This window comes from Lissotriton vulgaris, chromosome 4_1 (genome assembly GCF_964263255.1).
Source record: "Lissotriton vulgaris chromosome 4_1, aLisVul1.2, whole genome shotgun sequence".
NCBI lineage: Eukaryota > Metazoa > Chordata > Amphibia > Caudata > Salamandridae > Lissotriton > Lissotriton vulgaris.
In genome coordinates, this window is record NC_141691.1 from 1,289,326,710 (window position 1) to 1,289,346,671 (window position 19,962).

Here is a 19,962-nt window from a genome sequence, read left to right on the forward strand (position 1 = left end):
TGTAGACCACCACTATTTCTATTCAGGATATTTGTGAATTGAGACTCAGAGTTGAACTTGGATGATTCTTTCTGGCCTGGGTTCAGCAGAGTGCTGAAGACATCATTTAAGTACAATGCAAGAAAGTCTATCTCAGATGTGAATATGCATCATCACTAGGGTCTGCTCTCCTCTTCCTTTCAGCCAGGATAAATCTTTAAATCTGAGAGGGCTTATTTACAAGCCCCTTGTGCTGCCGGTGCGTCACTTAATCCCATATATAAAAGTGACACACCAGCGGCGCGAGGGGTTTGCAAATATGCCCCTGAGTGTCTTACATTACTGATTAATCACAAAGGCCTTTTGGTTTTAATGCAACCACTGATTTTATTTAGCTGATGGGCGACTCATAGATATATGTCCAAAGAGGTTCAGCATAAAGACATGACATATTTGATAACTGTGTCAAATAGACAGGTTTTTTTTTTTTTTTTTTTGGAGTGCAGGCTCAATTCTACATTTTTGCTTTCTTTTGAGGGAAGCGGGAGTTTCTGTCTAATAATGTGTTTATAAAGAAGATAGAATATGATCAGGGTAAATCTAGGAGTATGTGACAATGCGTCTCCTCATCTGCCAGAAATTCCTAAAATATTGCTGACTGGCTGGGCGAACGTTATTCTATACAATTGTGTTACCGGCTGAAGACAGAGCTAGAGGAAGCAATGTTCAACTCATGCTTACAAATCAGTACTAGCAGTCTCCAGGCCGCTCAAAAACACCGTTCCATTTGATCCCTTGAAGGCATCGCTATGAGACCAACCACCCGAACAACACTTGCAAACCCTTGTCTAACAGACCAGTTAGTCTCACAGACTGGGGTACTAATGCCACGTCTTTGCAAATAAAAGCATTGTTGTCAATCCTTGCTACAACACAGAACTGTTACACCCACAGCTTATAACCACAGGTATTGGTGAAGCAGCACACACCTCAGATCACTACCAGGTGAGATATTTCACAACTATGTTAGTGTGAAAGTATACATCCCATAACTATACCCGCAACAGCATAGAGCACAAAGCTGTCATTGCCACACACTGCACTACTACTACCAAGGTTCATATCCCTGACGCATTACTGCCCAAGTATACATCCAGAGACGGTACTGTAACAGCACAGACCGTAGATCTGTTGGTGCCAGTTCAGACACATATATACATATCAAAATTTCCCTCATTGACAAACAACTCTTTAATTTCCTCTTTTTATTATATATATACTCATATCATTTTTTCAAAGTCAAAAGGGTGATTTCATCAATAATAAATCCAAATACATCTTTTATAGCCATGATTATTATGAAAAAAGATATACACATATACAAATAAATAACACATAAATATTAGAGTCCTCCTGATACACTACAACATACAAAATCAATCATACTCATACACCCAAAAAGCATCCAATATCTGTCAATGGTAAAGTCAATGGCTGTTGCCTTCACAGTTATTTGCCTTGTTCGGGGCTACTACCTTTAAAAATCAAAGTTCTCCTGCCTGCTCCAGCGGCCCGTGCTGCCTGGTCCACCCCGCTGCCGCACTCGGATCACCTTGCGGCTGCCGAGCGGGGGGACTACAGCATCCAGGACCCTTTGCTCTTGCCTGCAGCCCCGCCCACCTACGCTCGCTTACGCGCCCGGAAGGCGCTCAAAATACCAGCGCTCCGGCAGAGGAGCGGGAGCCTTCCAGAAACTTTGCAGTTTGTTTGTTTCCTTGTTCGGGCTACTACCTTTAAAAATCAAAGTTCTCCTGCCTGCTCCAGTGGCCCGTACTGGCTGGTCCCCCCCGATGCCGCACTCGGATCACCTTGCGTCCGCCGAGCTGGGGGACTACAGCCCCGAGGAATCTTTGCTCTTGCCTGCAGCACGCCCACCTATGCTCGCTTACGCGCACAGAAGGCGCTCAAAACACCAGCGCTACGGCAGAGGAGCGGGAGCCCTCCAGAAACTTTGGCAGTTTGTTTGTTTCCATGTTCGGGCCTACTACCTTTAAAAATCAAAGTTCTCCTGCCTGCTCCAGCGGCCCGTGCTGGCTGGTCCCACCTGCTGCCGCACTCGGATCACCTTGCGGCCGCCGAGCTGGGGGACTACAGCCCCCTGGGCCCTTTGCTCTTGCTGCAGCCCCGCCCACCTACGCTTGCTTACCCGCCTGGAAGGAGCTCAAAACACCAGCACTCCGGCAGATGAGAGGGAGCCCTCCAGAAACGTTGGCAGTTTGTTTGTTTCCTTTCTTCGGGGCTACTACCTTTAAAAATCTAAGTTCTCCTGCCTGCACCAGCGGCCCGTGCTGGCTGGTCCCCCCCCCGCTGCCGCACTCGGATCACCTTGCGGCCGCCGAGCGGGGGAATACCAGCATCCGGGACCCTTTCCTCTTGCCTGCAGCCCCGTCCACCTATGCTCGTTTACGCGCCCGGAAGGCGCTCAAAACACCAGCGCTCCGGCAGAGGAGCGGGAGCCCTCCAGAAACTTTGGCAGTTTGTTTCCTTGTTCGGGGATATTACCTTTAAAAATCAAAGATCTCCTGCCTGCTCCAGCGGCCCGTGCTGGCTGGTCCCCCCCCCTGCCGCACTCGGAGGCGATAGGGAACTTGCACTGAGACAACGAGAGGCGGGCTGGATATGCAGACTACGCTGCATTGAACTCGGTCACAACACGGAGGATGAACTACATTACTTCCACGAATAGCTCAGCCCTCTCTCCGCCTCAGATATATTTCAAGGATACATAACTAAAAACTCCTCCTCTCTGGGAATGTACATTGAAAATCTGTAAAAATAAACTAATGTGCTTTTTTATGAGTCTATGCCTGCTGTAGCACAGGTCACACATGGACAAACAATCACCTGCATTTTTACGCTATATATGTTACTCTGTAAGGGCACTTTATAAAGTGACTGCCATGGTTTGTACAATATAAGTCCTCATCCTCCCTTTATGAGCCAAGACAACGCTAATGAAATAATGTTATGACTACCTCAGACTCTGGTTCCACATGTTCAATAGGATGTTCTTACTATGTTATCTTTACAAATGTGTAAAAATCCTTATTTTTAAATTTCACTTTTCCTCTTTGAGTCTGTTCTTCCCTTTAAATTACTTGCTTTAACTATAGGATGAGGGAGATGACATTGGCTATGCTCGTTGACAATATTTACAATGCCTGGGAGAATTTCCTTTCTCCTGGGTGTTTTTGGTTGTCTGTATCGCATGCATGTTGGTAGTGGGCCAAGTGTTGAGACTGGTTAATTTGGTTACACATGAGGTATACATGGGGCGCGTTCGTGTGCCAGTTTCCATTCCGGCGCTTGTCTGTTTTCTCTTTCCAAGTATTTTTAAAAAAAAAAACAAAGTATTGGCGATCTAAACAGATGCATTTGGTGGTATTTTTAAGCAAAAGTTATTCGCATGATGGCAAAGACGATTTTGCGAAACCGGATAGGTCTTTCATGATTTATGCTCGACCGTGACGATTACAATATACTTATACAATATAAATTATGACACACATCCCCGCATATTTGATAATTGCGATTTTGAATCTCTTCTTGTTTTTTAATGTCTTAGGACACACAAGAAACTTACCATATTCATCGTATGATTAGGATCACCACTATACCTAGTATTAATGTATACACTTAAAGATGGCCGCCGCATGCCGATGCATTCATTAAGTTAACGCTGGGTTCCGCTTTCTTGGATTTCGGGGGTCAATTTCATGTGTTGTGAATCACTTTCAATTAGCCTGATTATAAATAGAGAGTCACACCCCCACTATGTCTGAACAGATCGGTTGCGGTTTCACGGCAGGACGAAGGCTTTGTGGATGGGTGCAGGCTGATTTATCACGATCGGTAAGTCTTCTACAAAGAGGCTGTGTCCTAGGCTCTGTCCAAAGAGTTTAGAATCTTAAATCAATTCTTGTAACTCTTGAAAAATGGGGGCGAATCAGTCTCTAACCAGTAAACAAAGGGGGCGCGAACTTATGGGAGTCTCACTTGACAGGCAAAACTGCTGCATTGTAACCTCTGTTCCTTGGCACTTTGAAATATGGAAGGCCCGCATAGTTTTACAATAATCTATTTGAGGGCAGGCGGTTCTGTTTTCCATATTATGCTGATGAGACTCTTTATCTCTTCATAAAGGGGAGATTGTTTTTGTATACAAGTAGGATTCTTATAGATATCCTCTCATTTCTCAAAGACACTTTGTTTTGGGAATATTCAATGTTATAGTGGAAACAGTGTTTCCTTTGATATAGAGGAGACAGTTTTTGTGCATGGGTTTCCCTCGCTCACCCAGATAGAAGGAGTGTTCGTTATATGATCATTAGCAGAGAATCATATTAGCATTATACTGTATATTTTGCAGGAGAGTCCGCAATGAAAGAGATTTTTACCATAGGGGGATAGTAAATGCGCTGTGATAAGGGCCTATGACTCTATTACCCGACTTTATATAGTAGGCCTATTTTTGCCTTAATGCCGAATGGCTCTCTCATTTAGCACCCATTTCTCCTTCTACAGGCCTACTGGTATACAGTGCCCACATCCTCGTCCAAGTGGTACACAGGATGCTATATCCACTGGAAATTTGAAACTGATTACAGGTAATAAACTGCAGAAATTTGTAAGAATTCACCTCCCTTTAGGCTATGGCAACTTATCTTGACATGATCCCTGATAATTTGTCAGGGGATTTATTGCCACCTTGGCCCCGTCTTGCCTCGTTCTAATATTTCTAAAAATAAAGTTTAAATGTAACCTCAATTGTCCCTGATAAGAGAGATAATATTCCGTGGTTTTCTTGGACTTTGAGGGAATTCTACATCTTGATATAGATTCTCTTTATGGACTTATTTCTTTCAGATTAACTTGAGGACTTATAGACACTTCTCCATTGTGTGACAGAGCTGATACACATCCATATGAATTCCGCATTACCTCCACCTTTGACTTTCTACAGATATACAGTAAGTTATTTGCATGATAATTGTCAGGCGTGACATCTGGGGTCTCGGGACCCTCTTTCCTCACAGGACCATCATTCATGATAGTTAAGCAAGTTTCTCTTTACTTTTGGCTTTACACTTTGTTGTGTTTCTGTTTCTCTCTTTTTCTTATATGGAATTTCAATTGAATTCGGTTCAGGCCCACATCAAGTTTTAACAAAGAATCTGATTTTGGGAAAGGCGCCACTTAGAATTCAGTTTTGGAAACTCATCTTGAAAGCATTGCTTTACAGTTAATAAGGTATTCAGTCTCAATGAATTTAAGATCGCTTTTCTCCTTTCTACTATCCCCTTTAACCTTATCTTTCCTTCTTCTTCCTTTCCTCTACTTTTCTTCGACATCATCCAACAAACATCCATAGGATACTAAGAATTTTAATTTAGGTACTCCCTTACTAGCTTGAATTGTTCTCTACCCATTGTTTTCCTCCTTTTCTTAAATTTATCCAGTCGATATATTTTGATCTCATTATTATAAACATTAGAAATGTGTACATCAAGTGGTTAAGTAAGCCCCCTCTACCCTTTGAACTTTTTCAGCTGTCTTTTCGGCAATGTTTTTATTAAATGTGCAATTAGGCCTGTTGTTTTCCATGTCTGTACAGGCTGGCTCTTAATTACAGGTCTAAGCTTTTAATCATGTTTGTAAAAGTTATTTGTCCTTGGTTTATAATCAGTCTGTGTTTGTGATGTTTAAACATTGTATGTAAATTACGTCAATTTATTAAAAACTTATTGTAAATATGTTTGTATTAACAGCCCTGAAGAAGTCTCTTTGGGACGAAACGCGTTGGCTGTACGGTGCTAAACGATTGAAAAGAAAGATTTTTTGAAGAAAAACATCATCTCTCTGCAAATCATCAATAATATTGTCATTTGAAATTTTTGTGTGGTGCACCTTTGCGGTTGTTTATCTGTATTTGATTCCTTAGGGAATAGGAACAGTAACGGTGGGTGCTAGACAGTGTGCACACAACCCCCTATTGTAATTTGAGGGGAATATATATTAATTTGGGGAGAAAGGAAGTCAGGTGCTGTTAGTAAGAAGGGTCCATCGTTATGCTTTTGTTCTCATCCTCCAGAAACTTTGGCAGTTTGTTTGTTTCCTTGTTCAGGGCTACTACCTTCAAAAATCAAAGTTCTCCTGCCTGCTCCAGCGGCCCGTGCTGTCTGGTCCCCCCGCTGCCGCATTCGGATCACCTTGCGGCCGCCGAGCTGGGGGACTACAGCCCCAGGACCCTTTGCTCTTGCCTACAGCCCCGCCCACATACGCTCCGGCAGAGAAGCGGGAGCCCTCCAGAAACTTTGGCAGTTTGTTTGTTTCCATGTTTGGGGCTACTACCTTTAAAAATCAAAGTTCTCCTGCCTGACCCAGCGGCCCGTGCTGGCTAGTCCCCCCCCCCGCTGCCGCACTTGGATCACCTTGCGGCTGCCGAGATGGGGAACTACAGCCCGCAGGACCCTTTGCTCTTGCCTGCAGCCCCGCCCACCTATGCACGATTACTCGCCCGGAAGGCGCTCAAAACAGCAGCGCTCCGGCAGAGTAGCGGGAGCCCTCCAGAAACTTTGGCAGTTTGTTTGTTTCCTTGTTCTGGGCTACTACCTTTAAAAATCAAAGTTCTCCTGCCTGCTCCAGTGGCCCATGCTGGCTGGTCCCCCCCGCTGCCACAGTCGGATCACCTTGCGGCCGCCGAGCGGGGGGACTACAGCATCCAGGACCCTTTGCTCTTGCCTGCAGCCCCGTCCACCTGCGCTCGTTTACGCGCCCGGAAGGCGCTCAAAACACCAGCGCTCTGGCAGAGGAGCGGGAGCCCTCCAGAAACTTTGGCAGTTTGTTTCCTTGTTCGGGGATATTACCTTTAAAAATCAAAGTTCTCCTGCCTGCTCCAGCGGCCCGTGCTGGCTGGTCCCCCCCCCTGCCGCACTCGGAGGCGATAGGGAACTTGCACTGAGACAACGAGAGGCGGGCTGGATATGCAGACTACGCTGCATTGAACTCGGTCACAACACGGAGGATGAACTACATTACTTCCACGAATAGCTCAGCCCTCTCTCCGCCTCAGATATATTTCAAGGATACATAACTAAAAACTCCTCCTCTCTGGGAATGTACATTGAAAATCTGTAAAAATAAACTAATGTGCTTTTTTATGAGTCTATGCCTGCTGTAGCACAGGTCACACATGGACAAACAATCACCTGCATGTTTACGCTATATATGTTACTCTGTAAGGGCACTTTATAAAGTGACTGCCACGGTTTGTACAATATAAGTCCTCATCCTCCCTTTATGAGCCAAGACAACGCTAATGAAATAATGTTATGACTACCTCAGACTCTGGTTCCACATGTTCAACAGGATGTTCTTACTATATTATCTTTACAAATGTGTAAAAATCCTTATTTTTAAATTTCACTTTTCCTCTTTGAGTCTGTTCTTCCCTTTAAATTACTTGCTTTAACTATAGGATGAGGGAGATGACATTGGCTATGCTCGTTGACAATATTTACAATGCCTGGGAGAATTTCCTTTCTCCTGGGTGTTTTTGGTTGTCTGTATCGCATGCATGTTGGTAGTGGGCCAAGTGTTGAGACTGGTTAATTTGGTTACACATGAGGTATACACGGGGCGCGTTCGTGTGCCAGTTTCCATTCCGGCGCTTGTCTGTTTTCTCTTTCCAAGTATTTTTTAAAAAAAACACAAAGTATTGGCGATCTAAACAGATGCATTTGGTGGTATTTTTAAGCAAAAGTTATTCGCATGATGGCAAAGACGATTTTGCGAAACCGGATAGGTCTTTCATGATTTATGCTCGACCGTGACGATTACAATATACTTATACAATATAAATTATGACACACATCCCCGCATATTTGATAATTGCGATTTTGAATCTCTTCTTGTTTTTTAATGTCTTAGGACACACAAGAAACTTACCATATTCATCGTATGATTAGGATCACCACTATACCTAGTATTAATGTATACACTTAAAGATGGCCGCCGCATGCCGATGCATTCATTAAGTTAACGCTGGGTTCCGCTTTCTTGGATTTCGGGGGTCAATTTCATGTGTTGTGAATCACTTTCAATTAGCCTGATTATAAATAGAGAGTCACACCCCCACTATGTCTGAACAGATCGGTTGCGGTTTCACGGCAGGACGAAGGCTTTGTGGATGGGTGCAGGCTGATTTATCACGATCGGTAAGTCTTCTACAAAGAGGCTGTGTCCTAGGCTCTGTCCAAAGAGTTTAGAATCTTAAATCAATTCTTGTAACTCTTGAAAAATGGGGGCGAATCAGTCTCTAACCAGTAAACAAAGGGGGCGCGAACTTATGGGAGTCTCACTTGACAGGCAAAACTGCTGCATTGTAACCTCTGTTCCATGGCACTTTGAAATATGGAAGGCCCGCATAGTTTTACAATAATCTATTTGAGGGCAGGCGGTTCTGTTTTCCATATCATGCTGATGAGACTCTTTATCTCTTCATAAAGGGGAGATTGTTTTTGTATACAAGTAGGATTCTTATAGATATCCTCTCATTTCTCAAAGACACTTTGTTTTGGGAATATTCAATGTTATAGTGGAAACAGTGTTTCCTTTGATATAGAGGAGACAGTTTTTGTGCATGGGTTTCCCTCGCTCACCCAGATAGAAGGAGTGTTCGTTATATGATCATTAGCAGAGAATCATATTAGCATTATACTGTATATTTTGCAGGAGAGTCCGCAATGAAAGAGATTTTTACCATAGGGGGATAGTAAATGCGCTGTGATAAGGGCCTATGACTCTATTACCCGACTTTATATAGTAGGCCTATTTTTGCCTTAATGCCGAATGGCTCTCTCATTTAGCACCCATTTCTCCTTCTACAGGCCTACTGGTATACAGTGCCCACATCCTCGTCCAAGTGGTACACAGGATGCTATATCCACTGGAAATTTGAAACTGATTACAGGTAATAAACTGCAGAAATTTGTAAGAATTCACCTCCCTTTAGGCTATGGCAACTTATCTTGACATGATCCCTGATAATTTGTCAGGGGATTTATTGCCACCTTGGCCCCGTCTTGCCTCGTTCTAATATTTCTAAAAATAAAGTTTAAATGTAACCTCAATTGTCCCTGATAAGAGAGATAATATTCCGTGGTTTTCTTGGACTTTGAGGGAATTCTACATCTTGATATAGATTCTCTTTATGGACTTATTTCTTTCAGATTAACTTGAGGACTTAAAGACACTTCTCCATTGTGTGACAGAGCTGATACACATCCATATGAATTCCGCATTACCTCCACCTTTGACTTTCTACAGATATACAGTAAGTTATTTGCATGATAATTGTCAGGCGTGACATCTGGGGTCTCGGGACCCTCTTTCCTCACAGGACCATCATTCATGATAGTTAAGCAAGTTTCTCTTTACTTTTGGCTTTACACTTTGTTGTGTTTCTGTTTCTCTCTTTTTCTTATATGGAATTTCAATTGAATTCGGTTCAGGCCCACATCAAGTTTTAACAAAGAATCTGACTTTGGGAAAGGCGCCACTTAGAATTCAGTTTTGGAAACTCATCTTGAAAGCATTGCTTTACAGTTAATAAGGTATTCAGTCTCAATGAATTTAAGATCGCTTTTCTCCTTTCTACTGTCCCCTTTAACCTTATCTTTCCTTCTTCTTCCTTTCCTCTACTTTTCTTCAACATCATCCAACAAACATCCATAGGATACTAAGAATTTTAATTTAGGTACTCCCTTACTAGCTTGAATTGTTCTCTACCCATTGTTTTCCTCCTTTTCTTAAATTTATCCAGTCGATATATTTTGATCTCATTATTATAAACATTAGAAATTTGTACATCAAGTGGTTAAGTAAGCCCCCTCTACCCTTTGAACTTTTTCAGCTGTCTTTTCGGCAATGTTTTTATTAAATGTGCAATTAGGCCTGTTGTTTTCCATGTCTGTACAGGCTGGCTCTTAATTACAGGTCTAAGCTTTTAATCATGTTTTTAAAAGTTATTTGTCCTTGGTTTATAATCAGTCTGTGTTTGTGATGTTTAAACATTGTATGTAAATTACGTCCATTTATTAAAAACTTATTGTAAATATGTTTGTATTAACAGCCCTGAAGAAGTCTCTTTGGGACGAAACGCGTCGGCTGTACGGTGCTAAACGATTGAAAAGAAAGATTTTTTGAAGAAAAACATCATCTCTCTGCAAATCATCAATAATATTGTCATTTGAAATTTTTGTGTGGTGCACCTTTGCGGTTGTTTATCTGTATTTGATTCCTTAGGGAATAGGAACAGTAACGGTGGGTGCTAGACAGTGTGCACACAACCCCCTATTGTAATTTGAGGGGAATATATATTAATTTGGGGAGAAAGGAAGTCAGGTGCTGTTAGTAAGAAGGGTCCATCGTTATGCTTTTGTTCTCATCCTCCAGAAACTTTGGCAGTTTGTTTGTTTCCTTGTTCAGGGCTACTACCTTCAAAAATCAAAGTTCTCCTGCCTGCTCCAGCGGCCCGTGCTGTCTGGTCCCCCCCGCTGCCGCATTCGGATCACCTTGCGGCCGCCGAGCTGGGGGACTACAGCCCCAGGACCCTTTGCTCTTGCCTACAGCCCCGCCCACATACGCTCCGGCAGAGAAGCGGGAGCCCTCCAGAAACTTTGGCAGTTTGTTTGTTTCCATGTTTGGGGCTACTACCTTTAAAAATCAAAGTTCTCCTGCCTGACCCAGCGGCCCGTGCTGGCTGGTCCCCCCCCGCTGCCGCACTCGGATCACCTTGCGGCTGCCGAGATGGGGAACTACAGCCCCCAGGACCCTTTGCTCTTGCCTGCAGCCCCGCCCACCTATGCACGATTACTCGCCCGGAAGGCGCTCAAAACAGCAGCGCTCCGGCAGAGTAGCGGGAGCCCTCCAGAAACTTTGGCAGTTTGTTTGTTTCCTTGTTCTGGGCTACTACCTTTAAAAATCAAAGTTCTCCTGCCTGCTCCAGTGGCCCATGCTGGCTGGTCCCCCCCGCTGCCACAGTCGGATCACCTTGCGGCCGCCGAGCGGGGGGACTACAGCATCCAGGACCCTTTGCTCTTGCCTGCAGCCCCGTCCACCTGCGCTCGTTTACACGCCCGGAAGGCGCTCAAAACACCAGCGCTCCGGCAGAGGAGCGGGAGCCCTCCAGAAACTTTGGCAGTTTGTTTCCTTGTTCGGGGATATTACCTATAAAAATCAAAGATCTCCTGCCTGCTCCAGCGGCCCGTGCTGGCTGGTCCCCCCCGCTGCCGCACTCGGAGGCGATAGGGAACTTGCACTGAGACAACGAGAGGCGGGCTGGATATGCAGACTACGCTGCATTGAACTCGGTCACAACACGGAGGATGAACTACATTACTTCCACGAATAGCTCAGCCCTCTCTCCGCCTCAGATATATTTCAAGGATACATAACTAAAAACTCCTCCTCTCTGGGAATGTACATTGAAAATCTGTAAAAATAAACTAATGTGCTTTTTTATGAGTCTATGCCTGCTGTAGCACAGGTCACATATGGACAAACAATCACCTGCATTTTTACGCTATATATGTTACTCTGTTAGGGCACTTTATAAAGTGACTGCCACGGTTTGTACAATATAAGTCCTCATCCTCCCTTTATGAGCCAAAACAACGCTAATGAAATAATGTTATGACTACCTCAGACTCTGGTTCCACATGTTCAACAGGATGTTCTTACTATGTTATCTTTACAAATGTGTAAAAATCCTTATTTTTAAATTTCACTTTTCCTCTTTGAGTCTGTTCTTCCCTTTAAATTACTTGCTTTAACTATAGGATGAGGGAGATGACATTGGTTATGCTCGTTGACAATATTTACAATGCCTGGGAGAATTTCCTTTCTCCTGGGTGTTTTTGGTTGTCTGTATCGCATGCATGTTGGTAGTGGGCCAAGTGTTGAGACTGGTTAGTTTGGTTACACATGAGGTATACACGGGGCGCGTTCGTGTGCCGGTTTCCATTCCGGCGCTTGTCTGTTTTCTCTTTCCACGTATTTTTTTTAAAAAAAACAAAGTATTGGTGACCTAAACAGATGCATTTGGTGGTATTTTTAAGCAAAAGTTATTCGCTTGATGGCAGAGACGATTTTGCGAAACCAGATAGGTCTTTCATGATTTATGCTCGACCGTGACGATTACAATATACTTATACAATATAAATTATGACACACATCCCCGCATATTCGATAATTGCGATTTTGAATCTCTCCTTGTTTTTTAATGTCTTAGGACACACAAGAAACTTACCATATTCATCGTACGATTAGGATCACCACTATACCTAGTATTAATGTATACACTTAAAGATGGCCGCCGCATGCCGATGCATTCATTAAGTTAATGCTGGGTTCCGCTTTATTGGATTTTGCGGGTCAATTTCATGTGTTGTGAATCACTTTCAATTAGCCTGATTATAAATAGAGAGTCACACCCCCACTATGTCTGAACAGATCGGTTGCGGTTTCTCGGCAGGACGAAGGCTTTGTGGATGGGTGCAGGTTGATTTATCACGATCGGTAAGTCTTCTACAAAGAGGCTGTGTCCTAGGCTCTGTCCAAAGAGTTTAGAATCTTAAATCAATTCTTGTAACTCTTGAAAAATGGGGGCAAATCAGTCTCTAACCAGTAAACAAAGGGGGCGCGAACTTATGGGAGTCTTACTTGACAGGCAAATCTGCTGCATTGTTACCTCTGTTCCTTGGCACTTTGAAATATGGAAGCCCCGCATAGTTTTACAATAATCTATTCGAGGGCAGGCGGTTCTGTTTTCCATATTATGCTGATGAGACTCTTTATCTCTTCATAAAGGGGAGATTGTTTTTTGTATTCAAGTAGGATTCTTATAGATATCCTCTCATTTCTCAAAGACACTTTGTTTTGGGAATATTCAATGTTATAGTGGAAACAGTGTTTCCTTTGATATAGAGGAGACAGTTTTTGTGCATGGGTTTCCCTCGCTCACCCAGATAGGAGGAGTGTTCGTTATATGATCATTAGCAGAGAATCATATTAGCATTATACTATATATTTTGCAGGAGAGTCCGCAATGAAAGAGATTTTTACCATAGGGGGGATAGTAAATACGCTGTGATAAGGGGCTATGACTCTATTACCCGACTTTATATAGTAGGCCTATTTTTGCCTTAATGCCGAATGGCTCTCTCATTTAGCACCCATTTCTCCTTCTACATGCCTACTGGTATACAGTGCCCACATCCTCGTCCAAGTGGTACACAGGATACTATATGCACTGGAAATTTGAAACTGATTACAGGTAATAAACTGCAGAAATTTGTAAGAATTCACCTCCCTTTAGGCTACGGCAACTTATCTTGACATGATCCCTGATAATTTGTCAGGGGATTTATTGCCACCTTGGCCCCATCTTGCCTCGTTCTTATATTTCTAAAAATAAAGTTTAAACGTAACCTTAATTGTCCCTGATAAGAGAGATAATATTCCGTGTTTTTTTTGGACTTTGAGTGAAGTCTACATCTTGATATAGATTCTCTTTATGGACTTATTTCTTTCAGATTAACTTGAGGACTTATAGACACTTCTCCATTGTGTGACAGAGCTGATACACATCCACATGAATTCCGCATTACCTCCACCTTTGACTTTCTACAGATATACAGTAAGTTATTTGCATGATAATTGTCAGGCGTGACATCTGGGGTCTCGGGACCCTCTTTCCTCACAGGACCGTCATTCATGATAGTTAAGCAAGTTTCTCTTTACTTTTGGCTTTACACTTTGTTGTGTTTCTCTCTTTTTCTTATATGGAATTTCAATTGAATTCGGTTCAGGCCCACATCAAGTTTTAACAAAGAATCTGACTTTGGGAAAGGCGCCACTTTGAATTCAGTTTTGGAAACTCGTCTTGAAAGCATTGCTTTACAGTTAATAAGGTATTCAGTCTCAATGAATTTAAATCGCTTTTCTCCTTTCTACTGTCCCCTTGAACCTTATCTTTCCTTCTTCTTCCTTTCCTCTACTTTTCTTCGACATCATCCAACAAACATCCATAGGATACTAAGAATTTTACTTTAGGTACTCCCTTACTAGCTTGAATTGTTCTCTACCCATTGTTTTCCTCCTTTTCTTAAATTTATCCAGTCGATATATTTTGATCTCATTATTATAAACATTAGAAATTTGTACATCAAGTGGTTAAGTAAGCCCCCTCTACCCTTTGAACTTTTTCAGCTGTCTTTTCGGCAATGTTTTTATTAAATGTGCAATTAGGCCTGTTGTTTTCCATGTCTAATTACAGGTCTAAGCTTTTAATCATGTTTGTAAAAGTTATTTGTCCTTGGTTTATAATCAGTCTGTGTTTGTGATGTTTAAACATTGTATGTAAATTACGTCCATTTATTAAAAACTTATTGTAAATATGTTTGTATTAACAGCCCTGAAGAAGTCCCTTTGGGACGAAACGCGTCGGCTGTACGGTGCTAAACGATTGAAAAGAAAGATTTTTTGAAGAAAAACATCATCTCTCTGCAAATCATCAATAATATTGTCATTTGAAATTTTTGTGTGGTGCACCTTTGCGGTTGTTTATCTGTATTTGATTCCTTAGGGAATAGGCACAGTAACAGTGGGTGCTAGACAGTGTGCACACAACCCCCTATTGTAATTTGAGGGGAATATATATTAATTTGGGGAGAAAGGAAGTCAGGTGCTGTTAGTAAGAAGGGTCCATCGTTATGCTTTTGTTCTCACCCTCCAGAATCTTTGGCAGTTTGTTTGTTTCCTTGTTCAGGGCTACTACCTTCAAAAATCAAAGTTCTCCTGCCTGCTCCAGCGGCCCGTGCTGTCTGGTCCCCCCCGCTGCTGCATTCGGATCACCTTGCGGCCGCCGAGCTGGGGGACTACAGCCCCAGGACCCTTTGCTCTTGCCTACAGCCCGCCCACATACACTCCGGCAGAGGAGCGGGAGCCCTCCAGAAACTTTGGCAGTTTGTTTGTTTCCTTGTTTGGGGCTACTACCTTTAAAAATCAAAGTTCTCCTGCCTGACCCAGCTGCCCGTGCTGGCTGGTCCCCCCCCGCTGCTGCACTTGGATCACTTTGCGGCCGCCGCGCGGGGGTACTACAGCCCCCAGGACCCATTGCTCTTGCCTGCAGCCCCACCCACCTACGCTCGCTTACTCTCCCGCAAGGCACTCAAAACACCAGCGCTTCGGTAGAGGAGCGGGAGCCCTCCAGAAACTTTGACAGTTTGTTTACTACCTTTAAAAGTCAAAGTTCAGGGCCGTGGCTTAGGCGGCGATGAGCTAAGACGTGCCCTCTAATAGATCCGGTGCCCTGCTGCCTGTTTAAGCAATTATTAGCGAATTTTGGGGGCTGTGCAGGGACCCCGAGTGCAGGGGGGGACCCCAGGAAGGAGAAGTCACTGGCAACGTGACGGCACGGCGGAGCGCCTCGCTGGGAGCGCTGAACGGGCTCGGTGCAGGCCCTGCGGACGACCCGGACCCGCCATTTTGGCTTCCTGACCGGCGGCAGGCCCCTGTGTTCTGGACTCAGCTGTGGGCTGACTGTGGGTCCCGGCTGGGGCCTGGACGGGTGGAGGAGAGTGCCGGGGTGCGACCCTGCTGGCGGAGGCATTGGTGTAGCCCGGCAGGGGCAGGGGCCTGAGCGGCGGCCCGAGACCCGACGGAGACTGCGAGAGCCTCGGCCTGCCGCAACCAGAGGTGGGCTGTGAAACGGGCCTGTGGCTGGGTCCGCTCGGGGCGATTGGGGAGCCCCGTGTGGAGAGGCCTGATCGGACGGCCTACGACTGCTGGCAAGGCGAGAGAGACCCCGTCCTGCGCGCGGCACCCCGGTGCATAGCTGTGCCTGCTGTTTTGGTGCCCCGGAGCTGGAGGGGTTGCCTGTGTCTGCGAGGAGCCCGGGAGGCGAGACAGCGGAGAGCGAAATGGCGCCATTGAACTGCCTTTGTGGGGGCCCAGAACTGGTGTGACTGACAGCGCTCCTGGACGGGGTGGCTACGCGCTCCAGAGCTGAGAGGGGCGCAGGGTCTGGAGGCGGGCACCCCCTGGAAGTGGCGGAGCGGCCTGAGGCGGTGAGGAGTCCTGGTGCTGACCTGCCGGGGGGCTGCAGTGTGGCTGTGCACCGAGACCAGCGCCGGGCGTTACTGGTGGCGAGCGGAGAGGCCTGTGAGTGCGGAGATCCTGCGAGCTGGACTGTCTGGGGGACGAGGCAGCGCTACAGCGACGAGACGGGCCCGGAGTGACGCTGCAGCCGCCATCTTTGTCCCTGAACCTTGTGTGAGCCATGACTGGCGGTGGCATCATCGTGTGGCTGTGGAGCCCTGGGACACTTGAGAACGAACGGAGGTGAGGCGTATCCATTGGGGGTTATGGGGGGAGCATTTGCATGCGAGGGGTGCCCCCTCACTTCTGGTGCCCCTGGAGGACCCCGACCTGGACTGCTACCCTGCGCCCCTCCCCCCCCCCCACGAACAGGGGCCTACTTTGGCAGCTGTACCCGGCGCGGGAGGACTGAACACTGTGAGCCTCTGCGGCAGGGGGACGCTGAGCACCCCTGAGCCCTTGCCACCTGCTGCCCTTCGACCTGCGAGTTCCTAGGGAAGCGAACCCTCCCTGTGTGGGATACGCCTTGGCCCAGGGCCTCTGGAACTTGTGCTGGTCTCGCTTGTCTGGGGCCTGTCCTCCTCGTCTGGTGGCGTACATTTAGCAGGGGGTGAGAGGCCCTACCACCGCCTGGAACTGCTGCTGGGTTCGATCTGGTGGTGAGGTGGGGTGCTTCCTGCCGCGGGGCACTGCCCTGCCCCTTGACTCTTGCAGGCTTTGCTCTGGGTGCGGTGGGGTGCTCTTGGACTGCTTGGGTGGAGGTGCCGGTTAGAGGGTTTGTTGGTGCCGCGGGCTTTGGGCCCTGGGGGTGAGGGGGACCTTGCCCTGGTCTCCTTGAGTGGACTGCTGCTTCTTCCCACTGCAGCACTGGGGGCGTTTCGTCGCCTGGGGCCTTAACTTCTTAGACTGTGTGTGCGCGGGCTTCTGGTCCCCTGACGGCCTTCTGCTCTGCCCCGGGTGCGACGCACTGAACTTCGCCCTGGGCTGTTGGACCCTGTCTTCTGACTGCACTGACTGGGGGCGCCCTCTCCTCTGGGCCTGGAGACACGGACACTCAGCTCTTCGCTGCAGACCTGATGATGATGAGATCCAAAGGGGGCAAGCAGGAACCGGCGGAGTCGGCCAAGGACACATCGTGATGGCTATGTGGGGCAAGACTGGAGCGGTGGCACCAACTGAAGTCTCCTCGTCGATGACTGCGGACTCACCGCCGGTGACTCAAGCTTTCATGGCCTCCTTCATGTCTGATCTCAAGACGGAGATAGGCTCCTTGCGCACGGAAGTCCAAACTTGCGTTAAGAAGCTGCGCATGGAGGTCACTGAACTGGGTGATAGAGTGGACGGCTTGGAGAAGATAGTCGATGCGTGCACGGAGGACCAGGAACAGCTATGGCAGAGGGTGGCGGCCCTGGAAGAGCAAAACATTGAACTGCAGGTCAAGCAGGAGGATCTTGAGAACAGGAGCTGCCGGAATAACCTCCGAATCCGTGGCGTACCGCTCGATGAAAAAGGGACGGACATTCTGACATACGTGACACAACTCCTGCATGAGGTGTGGGGGGACGAGGATGCCTCCCCCTCGACTCTGGATTGTGCCCATCGGGTGTACGGACCAGCAGGTAGAGCGGGCCCCCTCCCGGACATCCTGACACGGGTGCACTACTTTGTGGAGAAGGAGGCCATCTTGAAGGTGGCCCGGGACAAACCCAGCCTCACCTACGGAGGCCACAAAATACAGATTTTCCAAGACTTGGCTCCTAACACCTTGCGACGGCGAAGAGCTTTTCGTCCAGTGACGGAGAAGTTGAGGGCCCTCAACATAGCTTACCAATGGGGCCACCCCTTTGCCCTCATATTTCGCTGGGAGGACAAACGCAGAGTCCTTTGATCCTACCGGGAGGTGGCGCAGCTTCTTAAGATGCCGGACTCGCCGGCCTCCAGCCCCTCAAGATCCCGGCATAAGGAGAGGGCCCCTGCCCGCCCAGACTGGACCCAGGTACGGCGTCGCCGTCGCTCCCCCCTAGTGGATGAGGAGACCGCGTCACAGGCCAAAAAGGACATCATAGCGCAAATTCGCTCCCTAGAGAGTGACCGAAACGGCTGGACCTCTATTCCACCCACTCTATAATCTGGGTCGTGTTGCAAAGTCCTTTCTGGTGGTCCCCTCCGTGCTCTGAGAAGCTCCACTGATCTTCACTTCAAGATCCTGTTCTGGCAGGCTGCCTCCACTGACGCCCTCGTAGATACCTGCTGAGGTAGCCGGCCGGATCTCCGGTGCCCTTGAGTCACAGGCAGTATACGCTCCCTTGGCGCCTCGTCCTGACCTGCGCCTGGCGACTTCACTGCTCCTGACTCCAATGTGTGGGCCCCCCCGGAGCTGCTTGCGGGATGGACCTGGTCCCAGTGGGGCTATATTTGACTTACACAGCCTGGTCTGCCGCCAGGGGCTGAGCGATGGCAATTGATATGCCCGGCTGCTCCACTTAGCCAGGCGATGCCCCTGATCCTGGTTCGAGCAGCGGGGATGCCGGGGCCGAGGTCTTTTCTTCTGCCTGTGAGTGCCCCCTCTACTACCCCATAGGGAGTGACATCCCTGAGTGCGTCCAAACCTCGGGTAGATGATGCCCGGTGACTGGGGTAGTCCGTTATGGCCCTGTTGGCCTCTTCTGTTCTTGGTATGTCTGGGGCGTTTCTGGCCTCCTGCTGTTTTCTCTCTCTTTCTCTTCTGTTTCTCCCTCTCTTCTTCACTTTCCCTCTTCTGGCCTTCCCCTCTGTTCCTCTCCTCTGGTCTGGCGGGTGGTGGGGTAGGGTTGGGGTGGCGGCCGTTGTCTGGGTGGTGGGAGCTGGCTCTTTGGCACCTTTCCCCGGTCTCCTTCTTCTGCGCTGGCGGGAACTTGGCATATAGGCGGCCCCTATCTGATGTTTGCTATGGCTGCGACTATACCTAGTATCCTGAAGGTCATATCACTTAATGTCAAGGGCCTGAACTCCCCTAATAAACGTAAGCAGGTTTGGCGCTATCTCCTTCAACAAAACCCTGACATCATTTATCTCCAGGAAACCCACTTACTGCAGGGGGGAACGCACCGCATGGCCCACCCAAAATACCCTCTCCAGGTCTGGGCGGCAGCGGATACCCAAACTGCGGGGGTGGCCATACTATGCAGGACTGGCTTCAGGCGGGGAGACTCCCGACCCTTTAAGAGTGAGGATGGGCGCTTCCTCAGGGCTACAGTGTGTGCGGGACAACGCAGGTTCACCTTATGCAATGTGTATGCTCCTAACCAGCTACAAGACCGCTATCTCCAGACACTCTTGAGGGAGCAGGTACCCTGTGGAGATCCGCACACGATACTGGGTGGGGACTTCAACCTGGTGTGGGAATTGGACCTGGATCGATGCGGTGCTACCTCCAACGCTTCCGGGGTGATGTCCTCCGCCCTGCGCACACAGATTGCGGACCTGGGACTATTCGATGTGTGGCGCTACCACAACCCGGACCTTAGAGACTACTCATTCTATTCGCACTCCCACAGGTCTTACTCCCGTATAGATTTCCTCTTCGTGTCGTTGGGGCTGCTCCGCGACACGCTGGGTGCCTCCATTTCGGATATTTCTCTGTCGGATCACGCTCATGTTGAGATGTGTCTTCAGGATCCGGCGACGCGTCCCACAAGAGTCTCACGCTGGTCCTTCCCACCGAGTGTCCTTCGAGACGCGGACGATGTGGATAGCATCCGGGAAGCCATAGAAGCCTACTTT